Below are 14,945 nucleotides of genomic sequence, written 5' to 3' on the forward strand. Positions count from 1 at the left end.
CAGCTGCCTAAGGCAGCCAATTAACCTTTCCTCATGGTTGGGCTGCTTCTGTCTAAATTCTCTTCGGTGGTCTCACTCACGGAGAAGGATAAAATGGTAGCCCTTACACAAGGTTTACTGGACACAGGAGCAGCCCATGCACAAAGCGAGGTGAAGCCATTTGCTTCAGGTAGAGAATCCAACCCTCCCCTCCCCTATGGTTGTGTGGCTGCCAGCCCCGCCAGGGCTTCCTGCACCACCAACCTTCCTGCACCACCATTGCCCTTGCAGCTGTAACCTTTGCCACTGTGTCATGGTGGCAGCATGGGCACAGCCACGGGTGCGGGTACAGTTGCAGTGCTGGCAGTATGACTGCAGGGACTGGGTGGTCCCAGGGACCTGGCTCTGCTGGGGGGGGAGCAGCAGGGCATATTACCTGCAGCAACAAAATGTCTTGGACCAGCCTTGCACACCTGTGTCTATGAATATATATCACAGTGAAGAAACAAAAAGCAGATGTTCTTTAAAAACCCATTACACGCAAGTTAAAAATATTATTCTAGTCCTTTTCTCTTTTAAGATGGGTAATATTAAACTGATTTACAAGGAAAATACACTTGGATTCAAACCAATCTTCCTGTGGGATGTCTTGCAGAAGTGACACTGCAAATGTCAGTGTTGGGGGTGGGGGATTTAAGCCACTTCCTGGCTACATTCAAGATTAAACTGAATCGTGGTTGTGCATTTAACACTGCATGGAGAAACTCAGGTCCATGGTTTGAATACAGCCCTTGGGGCTCTCCTCAGGTCACACCCCTTGCTACTCCTGTGTCCATGTTCCCATTCCAAGACAATATCTTCCCTACCTCCTCTCCCATCCCCCACTTGAAGCAAACTGGTTTAAGTATTTGGCAATGTGTATCTAGGAGAGAGGAGGTCCATTTAATTGTTTCTAGCAATAGGCACTCAGTGTGAGTTGGCCAGAGTGAGTAAGAGTTCCTGAGGAAGAATTGCATAAGGTATGAAAGGGGGCCTTAAAGGGGGCCTTTAGGTTCTTTACACTCCAAGCACTTAAAGAACTCCCGACTCATAGTGCTGGGAACTTTAATTTACACCTCACAGAGCTACAATTCCCAGCACCCTTCTCAGGAGTTTGGTGGGAGGGGTGTGTTTTTAATGTGTGAGGTGTATGCTGCCTAACTTTTAAGACCCGGGTTTACCTAACTCTACCCCTCCTTCATATGGTGATCCAGGGCTGCAGGTAAATTGTCCATCCAATTACCAGCTGCTAACCCAAAAAACTCTACCATGCTTTCCTCTATTCATCCTTTCTCTGTCTACCCCAGCCTACTTAACATTAGGTCCTTTTACCACATTACCTGTCAGTCTGCTAGAACTTTCAGTGATTTCTACAGAAAATCACGTGGTGATGCCCCCCTGCTTTCCCTTTTTGGTTGTTTCAGGCATTCTCTTCTTCCATTTCATAAATATCAACCTCTCTTATTTCCTGTCATTTTACTCGCAATAGGATTCACTGTGGGAATAGACTACCAGCCTCCAAGGCAGCCAGACTGGTGATTCAGGAGGGCTAAAAAATATTGTGGAGATCTGAAACAGCATGGGTAAACAGGGCCATAAAATAATGGTTGGTTGAGGAGGGCTGTGGTGGGTGGTGGAGAGAAGCAAGGTGACAAAACTGCGCCTGGGTGCAAAGAGGCATGGCACTGTCAACATGACAGAGAAATTCCCTGCTGGAAGGAGAGAGCAGAGGAGGAACAATAGCTTCTTCCCCAACCCTGCTGCTTGGAAGCAGGCGGAAGCAAAGGGGAGAATTTTAGTAGGGAATTCTGTTTGTTCACAGACTCTTTGTAGCAGCTCTTTGATGTGTCAAAGGAGCTCAGGTCCTAGGCTGCCTTCCAGCCTGTACGGTGGAGGTGGTGAGGAGCGCAGTGGGGGGAGAGGGGATTGAGCTGGCAGGAAGGGAGGGAGGACTCTGGGAGCTGAGGCCATCCACCCTGTCTCTGGAGTCTTGTTTGTTTCCTGGTCAATTAGCTGGAATGGAATGCAGGGGTCAGGGCTTTCTATCTCGGCTGCTTCTGCAAAGGAGAGCAGTTACTCTGGTTTTGTGTCCTGAGATGGGCCATCATCCCATCTTCAGTTCAATTGTGGAACATGGCTTTAATTTGTATTTTATATAGTCCATGAGAGGACAGAATAAGAGGGGACAGCCATGTGTGGATGGGGGGGGGGCAGTTTGTGCCTGATTGATTGTGGTGTATGGAGCTGCAGTCCATCATCCAGGAAGCATTACAGGCTTCTCTCTTTCTTACACAAAGGAGGGGGATTTGTGGCGTTGGGGAGCTGTAGTGAAGAGGACTGGGAAGCACACAACTTCTGCTTTCTACAGCAACAAAATATCAAAGCTCGCTGAGGCACATTGTTGTTATTCCTAGCTGGAGATCAGAGACCGAGAAACAGATTTTCCTAACTGTACCTTGTGAATCTAGATGACTCCTGGACTGTAGGCAGATGTGTCTCCTTTTTCATTGTGTGCGTGTGTGTGTGTTTACAATATATGTGGCTGGGCTAGAATTTAAACCCAAGTGGCTAAAAATGTGAATAAGGAACATGGAAGCATGTAAAACTGTAAAGCATATGCACACATTTGTACACACACCTAGACCAGTGTAATACACACATGATGAAACTGATACCTCTTGCAGCACAGCAAACCTAACACCACAAGCCCCTTCAGCCTTTGTGGCAGTTTAGATCTGCTAGCATGAGCAGCTGCATAACAGAGGAAAAGGCATTTTATTTAGGCCTTAGCCACGCTAGAAGGACACAGTGTTTTAGTCAGACAAGGGCTAAATCCATTCAGTACAGGCAGCTATGGAAGAGAGTTTGCTTCCTGCAGTAAGGACCGGACAAACACAGTCCTCTAACTGGCATGACATGCTGTCACAAAAGGCATGAAAAACAGAGCAGGCCTGGGTAAGGTAAATGGATCGAGGGAGAAACTGAAATGGAAAAACAAACATTCCCAGCAGTCACTAACCAAACCATTCCCCCCCCCCCCAACTCCAAAGGTAAAGGTAAAGGGACCCCTGACCATTAGGTCCAGTCGTGACCGACTCTGGGGTTGCGTGCTCATCTCGCATTATTGGCCGAGGGAGCCGGCGTATAGCTTCCAGGTCATGTGGCCAGCATGACAAAGCCGCTTCTGGCAAACCAGAGCAGCACATGGAAACGCTGTTTACCTTCCCGCTGTAGCGGTTCCTATTACATTCCCAGCAGTCACTAACCAAACCATCCCCCCCCCCCTCAACTCCAAACACCACACCAAATCCAGGATTCTATTCTCTCACTCTGCCTTCATCCCAAAATTTCAAGAGCTACTGGTATGAGCTACACCCTTAGCACAATGCATAACAAAGGCAGCAGGGAAGTTCACTACCTCTACTCTCACTCCACATGTAGTGATGTCTCTTAAATCACATCCTCTTGTCAGTCAGTCATTCAAATATCTATTCACACATGCACATGCACACTAATCCCCTCCGCAAAAAAACTATATCAGCCTATTTAGGAGTCATGCACACAGACCCGTCTACCACTGTCAGTCACACAGGGGAAGTCCTGCTCTTACATTTATTCTTCCCCATTCCCTTTCCCTTCTCCACCCCACCCCCATCCTGCCCTCCCACTGGAGCACGACAAAGCAACTGCATTGTCTAAACAGACACCTGCTCCTTTGCGCTCTCTCTCTCTCTCTCTCTCTCTCTGTGTGTGTGTGTGTGTGTGCAAAACAGCCCTATAAAAATGGCTGCACGAGGGAGACTGTTGGGGGGGTAAGAAGAAGTTATAAGTTATAGGGGAGCTTTTTTCTTCTGACTACTACTCATTTCTCTTTGCAGAGGGAGAGGTGCAAGGAAGACCAGAATCTGAATGCCAGGCTGGGTAGCAATAGCAGCAGCTGCAAACACAAAAGCAAAGGGCCAGTCTGCCCACTTCCAACACAACACAGATTTGCTGACTCCCTGCTGGACTTCTGCCTCTCCCACCCCCTTTGCTTTATTTGAGTGACATGCTGGGGGTGGGGTTGAGAGCAGGAGCCCAGGCTACTGTCCCAGGAAGGAGACAGTTGCCAAGCTGTGGAGAGAACTAGCCAAGAAGTGCTTTATTTTTTACCACCATCCTTTTATTGCTCATATCATACAACCAGGGTAAATCGAGTGGGTCAGGACAAGGCCCCAAAATGGTTGCTTTGCTGGAGATGACTATCTATGTGTATTAAGAGGTTTGCAATGATTGTGTGCCATGGTTATGATTAGACAATGGATAAAGCTAATGAGAGCCCCTGTGCTTTTGAACAGTAGAAAGATACAGCTATAGCTCACTGTTCCTGCAGTGGGGTCAGGAGGACACAAGATTTGGAGGGGAAGCCAACAAGGCTAAGGCAAGAGGACCACAACCTTCGCTTATGGGAGCAGTGGAATGGGTTGTATCTCTCTGCAGCAGCACAGCCCTGCTGGCTCAATGCCCTGCATGGGGTTTATCTTCCATATTGGCTCAAAAATAAGAGACATCAACTCCCCTCTCAGGGTGGCACTGTTGGTAGGGTTCTGAGATCTGGCAACTTCCACCATTATCACAATCTGGCCACTGTTTTTCTCCCAGCCAGGAAGATGCTGCCCCTGCCACAATGCACCCATAAGAACTGGACTGACATGAAGGAAAAGTGAGATACTGTCCTGCTACTGCAACAGTAAGAAAAGCAAATACCCAAGTGTCTAACTCTTGATTTCAAGTGGAATGAATTACCACACAATGGAAAACTGCTCCTACGGGAAAAGCAAAACTGTGTGTTTCTGTTCCAACAGTTAATCCAGCACGGCTGCCTTGTTTGACTGAGGCCAGAGACTTCAAGTGAGAAGGAGAGGCACTGTGTGTGTGTGTGTTCATGCATGTGTGCACATAGACACATAGAATATACATGCAGGATTAGAAAGATTGTTTAGTGGCTTTGGAATTACAGGGGAACATTTTACTCTGGCCCCCATTAATTCTGCTTTGATAGAAGAGCTCTGTGCAGCTCAAAAGCTTGCATGCTCCAGCTTGACACCAATAAATGTTACTGCATTAAAATACAACACCTTGTCTATGTTGCATTTCTCATTTTTGGGATTGACCCAGGAGCAGCTGTCATATGGAGTTACTGTGAGTGCACAAGAAAAAATAATGTGCTTGAGAGTGTGAGAGAGAAAGAAAGAACACAGGTGCCTTTCACACATCATGAGTGCATACTCATGATGCAGATTCATGATGCAAGCATGTGCTTTTCTCTCTCCTCCGCCCAAGCTGAATTTCTATTTGGTGGGTATTTTCCTCTCTTATTTCCAAGCCCCAAACTATAATCAGGCTCCTAAATTTAGAAGATACCAATGAGTAGCCTGCCTGGTCCCTTCACCGCATATGAGGCCATTCAAGTCTACTGCTGTCAGCAGCGATCCCAGAGTTCATGAGTCCGCCTACCCTTCCTCCCTCCCACCAGCCCTCCCTCCACTGGGGCTGTGGGATGAGGAACCCACAGGCTAGGGAGCCTAGAGTAGATGCTGACTAGTGTTGCAAACTCTCCAGTCTTTTCAGTGCACAAGCTGCTCCCCCTGCAGCATTTACAGAATAATAGGACATGTATGGGAGAACATGTGCCAATAATGCATGTGTGTGCGTGCGTTGCACATGCATGCTCAGATGCAGCCCAAGGATGTGAATGCCCAAGTCTGTCTGCTTCAACATGGAGAAGCTGAACATCAAAGCCAAAGCACAAGGGGTGGGGGGAACTGATGCAAGGGAGAGTGAGAGCTCTGAACAGACCCAGCCGTTTTCCATCCTGCTGAAGATTAAAGGATCTGATTGCCCTCCAGGGAGCGTGCCTGGCCTGTAGCACTGCCCAAAGCAGAGGGAAGAGGAAGGGCCTGATTGGGGTCACGTACACACTCCCCCCCCCAAATCGGCACACAGATACACAACTCTATTCTCCCACCTCTATCCAGAAGCACAGCCATGCTCCCTCAAGTCTAGTCACACTCCACATCCTGCATTCACTTCTCTAGGCACACAAAGAGCCACACACACACACACTCCCTCTATTGTCACATGCTGTTGCTACTACTTAATCACTCTATGCATATACCATCACATTTCCCCACTGCCTGCCATCACATACTTCCTCCTTCACTCTGCTGCTGCAAAGCTACACTCATTCCACAGCTGCTGCTCCATAAACTCCATCCTTACACAGAGTCATACCCTTCCTGCTCATAAACCACAAACGTCACTCCCCACCTTGAATGCACACACACCACACAAGACTATGCTGTTCCCAATTTATATGCTCTCTCCAGTGCCTACAGCTGTTTCCTACCCAAGCATTCCACATACTTTACAGCAATCACACACACACACACACAACCCTATGTATGGATTTCTCTGAACTACTTCCCATGTCTCTAGATTTAGTATTCTGCATGTATACCCTGTACTCAGATGTCCATTCCACATGCACGAACAATCCACAATGCCTATGCATCCCTCCCCGGTGCTCCTTCTCTGTGACAGAGAGATCCACCTCTATAAAAAAGTACAGTAGAACCCATATTAACATTCATCTATATAGCATTCCCACTCCTGATACACAGACCCATCTTTTCCCACCCACATAAGCCTACTGCCCACTGCTTCTAGGGTTTGCTGAATGACTTAGTTCTTCTTTTGCTGATTCTGCCTTCCTCATGATGGTCCCCAGTTCCAGCTACAGCAAACCTTCCCACTTCAGCACCTCCCCATCGTTTAGAGGCTAAGAAAGGGAAGGTTTGAGGTTGCATTTGTGCAGTGCAGTGGGGCTGCATCCACAATAAAAGAAGTCCCTAGCTTCCCTCTTTTCCAGTGCACAAAGGCCTGGCAAATCCAAGTTTACTTTTGCAATAAATCTGCTCCACCCCCTCCCAATATGGTTCCTTCCCTTCTTCAGACCTCCCCCAGCTGCATTCTCCCTGCACCCAGCTCCACCCCAAAACAAAAGGGGGGGGGTAAATTCAGGAGAGACAGGCTCCCTCTTTTGTGCAGCCACACAAAGAACAAGGACTGGAAGCAGATGCCATCTGCTCCCTGCAACCTGACAGTCTTAAAGAGACAGACACTTCCCCCTCCCCCTCTGCCAGGAGAGAGAGGGGGGAGGGGGGGAGGGTTGCTAGTGTTTGGTGGCAGGGAGGATGAAGAAGTGCAGGTTTCCCCTTTCACCCCAAATCCTAAACCTATCTGGGTGAATAATGTTTGTTCACACAATGTGATGGGGAAGGAGCCAGCTAGTCCCAAGCACCAGCGACACCAGTTTAGGTTATTAACCTGCATGTTTGTGTGGCAGAACTATAGCAGTGGCAACAAGAAAGAACAGGAAAAATTGCCTGCTCAGGCAAATGGACTTCATGGTGTCAGTTAGCTGCCTGCAGACACCCATACTACAGCACCCCACTGTCGCAAGAAGCACAATGTCTGCCCTTTTGTTCCCTTAGGGTGGAGATGGAGATGAAGCCCCATGCCCTGGTGCTTGAGGGGTTAAGCTTTCAGCAGTGGCAGCTGCGCCTTCAGTCAAGCTGTGCCAAGCCATCCTCTTGCAGCTCTACTCATCAGGAGGGGGGGGGCAACAAGAGATATGATCCAAGCTGCCTGTCCCTCTGGCCATGTCCATTCATGCTGGCCAAGAGAGGATATAGAATTTGACTGGCAGAAACCCCAAACCTGGAGAGGCCTGAAGGGAAAGTAGGAGGCTGCTACGGATGATGGCAGACAGAAGAGAAAGATGGGAGGGGGTGGCAGAATTGGACAGCAAGAAGCAATCTGCTCCCTGGGGAGTGTTGGTGAAGAGGTACAGGGTAGCGAGCAATATTGTTGCTCTTGGATTAACCACTAGTCCCTCTTGCCTGAGCTTGTCTATTTCTCTCTCTCTCTCTCTCTCTCTCTCTCTCTCTCTCTCTCTCTCTCTCTCTCTCTCTCTCTCTCTCAACTAGGAGGGTGATGATGCCTCCCCTCCGGAAGGAGGACACAGGAGCTTGTCTCTAGCAGCCTGGGAAAGGAGCCAATGTGGTGAAATGCAGCCTCCCCTCCTCCTGCCATCACCTTGGCCTTTCCCCTGGAGACTGGATACATGAGCTGGCTATGCAAGGAAGCTAGCTTGCTCCCTCCTCCCACAACCCCCCCCCCCAACCAGCAGTAAGAGAAGGAATACCTGCATTTCCTGAGCTGCTTTGTCATTCACAAAGCAATAGGTACAATAGTCTGGAAATGGAAATAGTACCACCAGCACCTCTGCAAAAAGAACTACAAAATAAAAGCCATGACTGCGGATGCTGCTCAATGAAAGATGCTGGACAAGAAACCTGGTGGCGGTATGGATCAGTTAGGCCAGAATGCTTTTTGAATTTCAGCCAACAATATTCAGTTTGCAAACAGAGAGGAGAGAAACAGCCTGTTGTTCACACTCCATACTTTCTGTGCTCATACAGTATATTACAGTTCGCAACTTGATCTACAACTGGCACAGCCGTAAGAAGTGCAAGAAGACCTGTAGTTCTCAACAGAGAAGAACTGTTGCAGCTATAAATGTAATATGTAGTTCCAGGTTTAGAAGAGCAGAATGAGGGGAAGCAGCTGGACCGAAGGTCAATTCTTGGAAAAGGAGATGGGGGGATGTGGTTTGGGGCCCATTGGTGGAAGGCAGAGTATAGAATGGCAGAAGGCTGGGTCAAAGAGCTGTTTAACATAAAAGGAGGGAGACAAGAGCCTGAAGGGTTGAGGCACTTGTGCCTAGCTGCAGGGAAACTGCTTCCATGTGTGAAATAACACCCGAGGAATGAGAGCTGAAGAGCACCCTCAAAACTTTTGTCACAAAAATCCAAGGCCAGGAGAATCAAAAGGCCACAGTTTTGGACTGAAAAGCAGGCTGTGGCTGTTCATGCAGACAAAGACATGAAACTGCATTAAGGACTCTGGCAGCAATCATTCAGAAATGAAGCATTTTGCTCTGATCATATTCACAAGTTCAGGACAGCACTATTTGCAAATATATAAAAATGTAGAAATTCCCATCTTCATAAAGATTAATGCATACTTCCAGTGTATGAGATAAAGTGATAGATAATGTGAACCAAGGACACTATTAATCTGAGCAAAGCTGCTGCACTTACAGAACTCAGGCAAAAAACACATAATGAATTATCAAGGTTGTGAAAAGCAGCAGTAGGGAAGCTACTCCAGATGTTGATGGACTCCAGTTCTTATTAGCTCCAGTCAGCATGGCCAATGGTCAGAAATGATGGAAGTTGGAGTCCAACAAAATATGGAAGGTCACAGTTTCCCCACCCCTTGTGTTAAATTTTGTGTTTTCATCACCTTCCCCTCTGTGGGCCTCTGGAGCTACTAACTGCTTCTGATGCTTCTCTGAATGGGTTTTGGTTCCAGCAAGCTAACAGGGAACCAGGATGCTTTGTGCTATATAATACATTCAAAACAAGGATACAGGTAATATTCAGAGGAAGAAAGCTGAGTCACTAAGCAGAGGACTGGAATTAAACACAGGTTTAATCTGTGTGACCTAGGTAAATCACATGATCTCACTAGGTCTTTGTGCTTTCAAAAGGAGGAGATGGTGATGATGCAAGCTTAATAATGAGAAAGAAATGTGTGGAGTTAAAGGGATTAAAATGTATGTTTAAAAGGTCATATATGTTAAAAGGTTAATGCTGAGAATCTTACATATTGTTGTAAGGGAGAGTGGCAAGCAGTACAGGAAGGTGGGGGTGCTGAGTGGGAGGGTGTCCTCTAACTTGTGATCTCATTCTTCTTTGACTCTGCTTCCAGTCTCAGGGACATTTCCTCCAAAAGTGACACTGGGTCTCTGGCACACAACCTGAGTCCAGGGTCATATGACCCAGTAAAATGCAAGCAGCAACATCCCAAGTGACCTGGAGGCAACTCAGTACCACCTCCTAGTTTAATTCACCTCCTGCACCGACCCCATCATAGCATGAAAGGAGGGAGCGGTTGAACCTTCCCCTTTTCCTTCTAGTTTTGAGGGGAGAAACTTACAGCACAAGCGCCCTCTGGTGCCTGACTTAGGTTGCATAAGCAAAATAGTTTTTTTTAAACATTACATCTGGTTTTAATCTTCACATGTGCCCTGCCCAGAATCATCAGATATGCCCTGTCTTAAATAGGTAGGATCAAAATAAATAAAACACTTGATTTTAAAGAAAGAGACAAAGAGGAAGCTACTAATTAAAGGGAGACCACCCCAGAAAAACCTTCCCGGTTATCACTCCATACTGAACTGCAATACCGTTTGAATAAAAATAAATCACCACAGATCAGTTCTGAGATGGCAACATAGAGTATTCTCAAATGAAATAATAAAGAGGCTGGGGAAACCCAGCCAGATGGGCAGGGTATAAATAATAAATTATTATTATTATTATTATTATTATTATTATTATTATTATTATTATTATTATAAGGTGGCAATGACACCTCCTGGGTTTTCTATAAAATTGGAGTGAACGAAGTATGTCTATTCCAGACCGGGGGTCAGCAACCTTTTTCAGCCGTGGGCCGGTCCACCTTCCCTCAGACCATGTGGTGGGCCAGACTATATTTTGAAAAAAAGTAAAAAATGAATGCATTCCTATGCCCCACAAATAACCCAGAGATGCATTTTAAATAAAAGCACACATTCTACTCATGTAAAACCACCAGGCAGGTCCCACAAATAACCCAGAGATGCATTTTAAATAAAAGGACACATTCTACTCATGTAAAAACATGCTGATTCCTGGACCGTCCATGGACCAGATTGAGAAGGTGACTGGGCTGTGTCCAGCCCACGGGCCTTAGGTTGACTACCCCTGTTCCAGACCAAATGACTGGTAAAAGCAAGTGCAGTATATAAGCTGTGAGCCTGGAGATATCTAGATCAAAGCTTACCCCTGCCATGAACTCAGTAGGTGGTCTTCTTAGATAAACTACAGTTCTCCTGGTCTCAGCTCTCTATCTGCAGTATAGGGATAATAATAGTAACCTACATTACAGGGTTGTTGTAAGATTTCCTGAGTTTGTCAAATCCTTTTAATATCTGAAATGTGCTATATTATTTAAAGCATTATTGTGAGGCAAAATCCACCTATAAAAACCAAGTATCTTCTTGCAATAAAACCATGTTTAGTCACATTGACTGCAATGAGACTAAACCAGATTAAGTGTGGTATGTGGATTGTAGCCTCAGGCAAAGAAGCCATCCCCTCCAGCTACAGGAATAGGAATAAGTATCTGTAGGGACTGCAGGGGGGGTGCAGATAAAAGATCCAAAGCCTTTGTGTCTTTGTGTTTCAAAGTAGAAGATTCTCATCCCCAGCCAGACTCTCCAGGATCAATTTGTTGTTTGATGATGAAAGAGCAAAGTGTACATGGCAAAGCCCACCATAGCCTCCCCAATGGCTTTCTCCTTATTTCTTGTTCCTTCTCCCAACGTTTACTTTTTCCTCTTCCCCCACCCCCACGTGCATTCCTCTCACATATTCAACAACACTGGTTGGGTAGAGGTCAAAACGGCCTGACAGGAGCCTTTTTCCTGGGATGTGACAAAAGTTCAGCCTGCCTCAGGACAGTTTACAAAAAGCAAAAGTCCTCAATCTGTTGGAGCTGATCCCCATAGTCCACATAAGAAATGGGCATGTGTACTTTCCAAATTAATACTTTTGAATATCTAGAGTGCTGCAGCTGATGTGTTCTGTTCTGTGGGGCTGGGATATTCTGGATTTAAGGAGACACACACAACAAAAGAGGTTTCTGGAACTTTACCTTTTCCCAAGGAGAGTCCGATGTCCTGTTGTGACTTCAAAACTACAACAAGCCTTACAAATCAACCAGGAAGCCACACCTTCTCCTCTACAAGTCCATATCTGCAATCCCAGATGTTTTCGTGCTGATGGTGATTTTTCAGTTGTGCAAGAGAAGCACTCTGCACATGTTCAAAAGCCCTCAGCCATGTCAGAGCTGAGCCCTGTGTTTCAAACTCTGGTGAGCCTTGGCTCAGGTTAAATCCTACTGAAGAAGAACTCATCTTAGCCCTGCCACAAACAAAGTGACATAAAAGATTGTGTGAGTTTATAGCAAGAGTTGACTTGATCACCCTTTGGTCTGATTTTACTGGGTTATATCTTTTAGTGAAAGATCAGGAAGAGGTAGGGAAACATTTTAGGAGTCATAGAAGGTGTAGGTAGAGTGATTAGGAAACTTGGAGCATAGAAGATTAAACCAAGAAGTGAACATCATCATGAGGACCTGCAGAGTGTGGGTACCTCTAGAACTAAGCTGAAATTTACCAGAAAAGAATTCTACACTGAACAGATGGTTCTTTTTCTAAAAAATTGTGGGTCACACATTTTTATGTTCTTTTAAAATTATATTTTTATTGGCTTTACATATATGACTACAATTGTATTCCCCTCCAATCTTATTGCCAGCTGCACATAAGGTTCTACAAAAAAGCAGCTCTAAAGGGAAACATTGATATCTGAATGGGGACATGTGATATAGAATTTGAAAAACAAGGGAGAATTCTTAGGTTGTTCCAAGCAGAGCTTAAGCAATCATGAACTTTAGACTGTGAATTTAAAAATGCTAATAAAAATGCTAATAAAATAATCTAGTTTCAAACTCTAAAAAATAAATCCCAAACTGAGCAAAAACGGCAAACTTCATTTTTCTGCAGAAGAGTACAGGGAAAGGGCAAAGGGTTAAGTTGCAAGAAAATTCACAGGTTGAATTTAAGAATATCAGAGTCTTGCTGGATCAGACCAAAGGCCCATCAAGTCCAGAATCTGTTTCTACAGTGGCCAATGAGATGCCTCTGGGCAGCCCACCAGCAGGACATGAAGGCAACATTGCCTTTCTCTCCCTTTCGTACCTCCCAGCAGAAGCTCCTTATTTAAAGGTATTCTATACTGCCTCTGAACAGAGATTCAATTTAGCCATCATGGCCAATTCCCATTTGTAGACAACGACGACCTGAACATATTATGGCAGTGAATTCCATATGTTAATTATGAATCATTGTGATGTGCTTTATTTCATCTCTGCTGGATCTATTGCCGTACATTCCATCTGATGAGACACTGAAAATATTAACTGAAAATCCAGCATTGCTTTCCTCCCCCACACCCTTCCCTCTCAAATCTACTCTGAAGGGCCCCCCAACTCCACAGAACAGACTTTGAGGGAGTTGGGGGACTGTGACAGTCTCACAATTGAAATCCTTGCATATATTGGATAAAGTCCTTTCCCATTGGTAATACAGTAAGGTAAGAAATTCAATTTGCATGTAGAATATATATTGATAGTGTTTAAGTACTTCTTTGTGCATACTATACTTTGTGCATAGTATAATAACCTGTATCCAGTGCTTTTTTCTGGGGAGACACCGGGGTACACATACCCCTAAACATTTTGTGAATTTACGTTTGGTCTCATTGAGGGGCAGTATTTCAATATGAGTAGGAAAATTAGAGTACCCCAAAACATTTTAGGGGGGAAAAAGCACTGTCTGTATCTGCTTCTAGGATATACTGTAAATAAAAATTAAATTGAAAATGTCAGGAGCAGTCATTTTAAGCATTTAATCATGCCAAATATTGAAAGATGAATTTGGCATTTTAGCATTTACCGTAATCATGCCAAGTGTTGAAAGATGGATAACTTGGCGGTAGGGAGTATTACAAAAGTTTATTTTATGGGATACTAGCAGCTCTGTATCTGGCACTGCTCAGGAATTCTAAGAAACCAAAAAAATCAGTGAAGTTTTTAAATTGGCGGTTAGAATCAGTAGTTTTGAAAAGTTCAGTCCACCATCTTGATTCAAAATGGTATGCCTATTCAGAAGGGAAAACCCCATTGCGAATAAGACTGCTGCCTAATTTCCCATGTGTATGTTGCCTTTGCATACCAATTACTGTTTGTTCTTTATTGATTTTAAATTATGAACCACTATGGGATTTGGTAGTATAAAAATGCCTAAATAAATATTTCCACATTTAACATAGCATTTTAAAGGTCTGACCTATGTCCTTCACTATGTTTTTAAATCTATTTTTGTTGTATATTCCAGTACTGTAATTTTATCCTCCCCCCCTCCATGTTAGTTTAAGCTGCTTTGAACACATACAGTACTGGAAAAGCGGAGTATATTTTAAATCAATTGGATTATTTAATCTCTTAACTGAGCCACACACTTCATTAGGCTATTTGGTATTTATAAAAGTATAGGCTCTTTTAAAAGTACAAATTGGAGATTTAAGTAGTTATAAATAATTAGCTAATGTTTTAATCATATTCAGAATGGTGCCCTGCTTTTTATTGTGCTAGTCACGATGACTGGCGGTGCGATGGCCTTTTAATATACAGATTTGGATTTTTAATTGTTCTTTTTTAAAAAAAGAAAGGAAAAGTAGTTAGAGCTGAAAAGCAAGGGCTACTATGAGGAGAAATTTGTTGAGGCATAGCAAAGTCATCCATCTCCCCTCTCACTGAGGTAAAACAACCATCTCTCCCAAAAGCCAATCAGCGCGGAAGAAACTTCTTCGCCTCAACGGTCCCCCCCCCCCAAGCGCGAGCCCTGCGACCGAAGATTGAACCGGGGCACTCCGAGAGCTACACCGCGCACGCGCCATTCTCCCTCTCATCATAATAAAGGTCTCCCACACTTTCCCGCCTTTCCTCCGCTTTAAATTCTCCTCTTCCCTCCCCGCCTTCTGAAGCTTAGGCCACCAACCCCTCTTCGGCGCACGCGCTCCGGAAGCCCCTTTACCCCTACCTTCCGCCCTCTTCACTACCCACATTCCGAGCCACGCGTGCGCGGC

Source organism: Zootoca vivipara, chromosome 16 (genome assembly GCF_965207765.1).
Source record: "Zootoca vivipara chromosome 16, rZooViv2.hap1.1, whole genome shotgun sequence".
In the NCBI taxonomy this organism is placed as follows: Eukaryota; Metazoa; Chordata; class Lepidosauria; order Squamata; family Lacertidae; genus Zootoca; species Zootoca vivipara.